Source organism: Stylophora pistillata, chromosome 2, assembly GCF_964205215.1.
Source record: "Stylophora pistillata chromosome 2, jaStyPist1.2, whole genome shotgun sequence".
In the NCBI taxonomy this organism is placed as follows: domain Eukaryota; kingdom Metazoa; phylum Cnidaria; class Anthozoa; order Scleractinia; family Pocilloporidae; genus Stylophora; species Stylophora pistillata.
Window position 1 is genome coordinate 10,087,781 of NC_142520.1, and position 4,420 is coordinate 10,092,200.

Below are 4,420 nucleotides of genomic sequence, written 5' to 3' on the forward strand. Positions count from 1 at the left end.
CAAACAAACAAACAAACAAGCAATATTAATTCCCATTTTCTTGATATTGAACGATTTTTCCAACTTCAAACATACCCAAGTGGAAAGATGTTAGCCCTTGAAGGGAAAGATAAGTTCATAGGAATATTAGGTACTGAGTTTTACTTAAACTAGCGGCAATTTCGCAATCTGATTGACCACTTTGCCGTTGTTGATAAGAGTACAGACAACGCTGCTCTCGTCAACGTGTCATGTAAAGTTTCGGTCACCGAACGAATCCACAACATTTTGGGCCCTGTGATGACGACTATCGTTGTCACGGTAAGAGAAGAGACCACGTTAAACTACTGTCGATTTGTTAATTTTATTCTCATGGAAAGACTGGTTACTCATTAAGTTGTAGAGGGAAACAAGATATGCTTTTAATCATTTTTAAGGCCCTCTATAACAATATGCCTCAGTATATTCAATCCTTATTTCAAGTAAGAGAAAATAAGAAAAATCTTACGGGCAAAAACAAACTTGTTTTACCTGTAGCTAAGACCACAACTTACGGCCTCAAATCGACTTCTTACATTGCTGCTAAGGGTTGCAATGCATTACCTGATAAGCTAAGATTAATGGCAGGATTTGGCCCTTTCAGGAATGAGATAAGAAATCTAAGTAATTTGCAATTTTATATCCCCATCATTTATATCATCATTTATATTTAGGCTTATATTATTTTTAAACTCTGTAATTTATATTCATATATTTTTCTAGGTATATTAGCGATCTCTATTTCTAGAGGACTAACAAGCCTCATTTTCATCGGAGTTTAAATAAAGTCATCATTATCATCATCATCATTCATCGCTCACTTTTTGGCTTACTAAACATAACTGCTTCTGTAGTTCTCGCACTGAGTAAATCATTAATGGCCCATTGTTCAAGACTTCTTTATTTTATTTGTTATATACAGATATTTAAGGAATAACAAATAATTATTCCACATCGACTGTAAATCATTTTTTCCCTGCCTAGTCTCCTTTACAGGGTAATTCAGTTCAAGAAATGTTGGAATGTTCTGTTCGTAAGCTATTGCATAGATTGCACCTAAGGTTCCTCTGCTCCAAGAGAGGCTGTCGAACGGAGGACGAAAAGGCAATTTTTCTATTATTTTCTTGATGTTCTGAGGGTATAAAGATAATTCAGATGGCATTAATTGAGGAAAAACGAAATGTTAGAAATGTTCACCCATTTTTATCAGGTGTCTGCTTAAAACTAGTCAAAAGTCATAAATAATCGATGAGGTTTTCCATCGACGTTATTAGGAAATGTTGGTTTTTTTCTCTATGAAAAACATATGCGTCTCTGAAAAAAAGAGTTAAGTAGATGAGATTCTTGCAATTCTTGTACTGGAATCGCGTGGACTTACATGAAATACAGACGTAAAATTCTTGCTACTAAAAGTGTTTTCGTAACAAGAAAGAAACTATATTTTGGTTGAAATTAATTGTAACCTTCCTTCAACGATTTTTTTCTTTTTCCCTTTTTATTTTAAATTCCGCACATCTTATGTTCTTGACGTCCTTTCTAAATATGGTGAATTACTTTCAAATGAGTCACTGTATGCTGAGTTAGTTTAGTCAATTTTTTTCTTTCTGAAGGACCGCTCACGGGCCTACCTAACCCTGCAGGAGTTCTTTTGTCTCCTTTGGCACGCTAAGTAGTTAATAGCATATCAACATAGTGCGTCTAAGCTTTCGCAATACCACCCAGGGGGCATAATACGGAGATAAACATCTCTACAGTACAACTGATTAAGTTTCTGTTTGCAATATAATTTTTCGCTGTGGACTAAATCCCATTTTAAAATTTTCAATGTATAGTCTGTTCGAAACACGTGCCTGAAGTTTCAGCAAGCAAAGATATTGCTTAGATATAGGGTATTTCTCAAATGAAGGAAACGATAACGGAGAAAAAAGAATTTTCATACTCGCTTGATAATGACCTCGTTCTCTCGAAAGTTGAAGATCCAAGCGTAAATGAAGGAAGATATCACTAGTGCTTTTGCTCATTGATCAAAAACCATGAGTAGTTGTTTCCATTAGAAACCATGAGAATCGAGACGTTTTTCCTTATTTTCCGCATTTTTAGAGATATCTTTGTTTCTTCTTCATATGATTTCAATGAATACTCTGTTATTTTGATGCATAGAGAAAGAGCTGAATTTAAACGCTCTTAAACCACCTGTAGTTAGTTAAAAGCTACGACGATATGAAGTGGTTCTCAAAGTTTTCATACTCATTACGTTTGTTATAGCTAACATCTTGATTCGTTTTTACGAGTCTAAAGGGTTTAGAGACTTTAATAGAAATTGCAAAATATAACTCTTGAGCAACAAAAACCTTTCAACAAAATTCCTCCATTTGATTTTCTCTCATCAAGTTACAAAGATCTGAGTGTCTCCTATTCATTGCCATCCATTATTGCAAAAGTATTTCTTTCCCTTCCGAAAGATAGCTTTTATTACGTATTTATGATTGTTTAACGATGAAATTGATCTGAATAAATTCTTGTAAAAATTTGAAACTTAGGAAACGCCGCCGAAAAGTTAGAACCAAAATGCCCCGAATGAATTTCACACACACACCATCGATTATGTTTCAACTGGTCTAGAAAGTTTCTAAATTTTTAAGCACTTTGTGAAATCGTCACGGTAGTTTCCTTCTTCCTCATTTTTAATAGCTACTCTTGTTGACAAAATACTAAATTTCTTTGCACTGAAGCTTTTCCGAGATGGTCATGTCAGTTTTTACTTCAGAGCCCTCTCGATGTGGTAAATTAGGATTTTCAAACCCTCGAAAAGTGCATAATTTTTCGTCCCTATTCTTCGGGCCCTTGCTTTCCTGTAACTCCAGGTTTGTATTACTTCAGGAGTTCCCATAGTCTACATTTTCATCCAACCCACACAAAAGAATTTCAAAGTTAACTTACCATGGTTTGCAACTGTTAAGGTGTAGCACCAGCCTCCAAACAAAAAAAGAATAAATATGAAAGAGAGCATCGGGCAGCGACGGCGGGCCATCTTCAGATTCTAGTCAAAAAATAAAGCGTTTTTAACCCACCATCAGAGTGGTGCGCTTTACAAAAATCTTTTCAGTAAAGTGAGATAAATACAGCAACAATCAGTTTCCCATCTCTGGCACTGCTAGGCTCTTCTAGAGCCAAAACGTCTAAGTTTCATTTCTACCGTCATTTATTATTAATTAAAATTAGGCGGGATAATAAGTTTCTTAACTGCTCCTGTTTACTACTTTCTTCAAACGTCATTAGTGCATGAAAAATGCCCATTACAAGCCTCTTGTTTTGTAGATTTTTGAAAGAGAAATTTCTCTGAAACATTAATCGAAACGAAATGAAAGAACGATGAAAACAGAAGAGAAGAAAAATCTAGAGATACTAATTGTTATGATGATTATTTGTACTGTCACTCATTAACTTCCCTCGGGGAAGTAAAGTCTTAAGGATGGGAGATTTTGACTAAAGTAAGCCTTTTGTATTGTATGTCAAAACAATTTCATAATTTTACAAACTCCTTAAATAAAAACACATTAAAAGACTACCGGGTTTTTTGTTTTCCCATTCACTTGGCATTTGGGGGTGAAGACTGTTATTTCAGAGTGATTATTTAAACATTCAATAAAGAAAAAGTTCTGGAACGTCACGCAATGTGAACTAGGTGCCAAAAATGTTTTTTTTGGAACTTCTCCGAACTTTTTTTTATCGCCAATAAAGAAAAAAATGATATATTGATTTTAGAATATTCGTCACGAACGTTATAATAATGAAGTGTACACGAATTCATGAAAAGAGGCGTTTTTTTTTCTTTTTTGCCTCTTGAAACGACTCTTTCGCATGAAGTTTCCACTTGCCATAGGCTGTTGCCTTTTAATTCATAGTTTTCTATTAAGTTCTTACGCAATTTTGCAAGTTTTGTGGACAAATAAATCATTGGCTATGTGAAATAAGAACAACCTTGCATGCCAGAAGGCCATCAACTTAAGTTCACAAACGTTTCTTTCTAAATTATTTCATCTCGAATCACGGTTTGGATCAATATCCGAATCTGGGAATGGAAAACGATTAAAAAAAATAATAAAAATGTATTAGAAGAGAAGAATTTGACAGCTGTATAATCCCGTTTAACGCCACTAGTGTTATAAAATACGATCCCAACCCGGTTGTATTATTTTGTCAAAGACAGTTTGAGGCACTTCTTGTAAATAATCAATATAATCTCGCGACAATTTTCATCTTTCAACGCGTGGCAAAAGTAATCACATTTTAATCCAACATCAGATGTTTTTAATGCAGTCAATAATAAACTAAGATTTAGCCCTTTTTTTTGCGACGCAATATCCCAAGTCTGGTTCAAGCTCGTGATAAGAACTTGTAG

The 4,420-nt window shown here is 34.5% G+C and overlaps 1 long non-coding RNA gene across 1 annotated transcript; it reads right to left on the reverse strand.

Moving 5' to 3' along the window:
- Positions 1-324: 324 nt before the first annotated feature.
- On the reverse strand, positions 325-3,170 carry LOC148737051 (uncharacterized). The gene is made up of 2 exons (XR_015996307.1): positions 2,959-3,170; positions 325-1,150 (listed from the first exon to the last, which is right to left on the reverse strand). It is a non-coding gene; the product is annotated as an uncharacterized LOC148737051 (long non-coding RNA).
- Between the last annotated feature and the right edge of the window lie 1,250 nt (positions 3,171-4,420).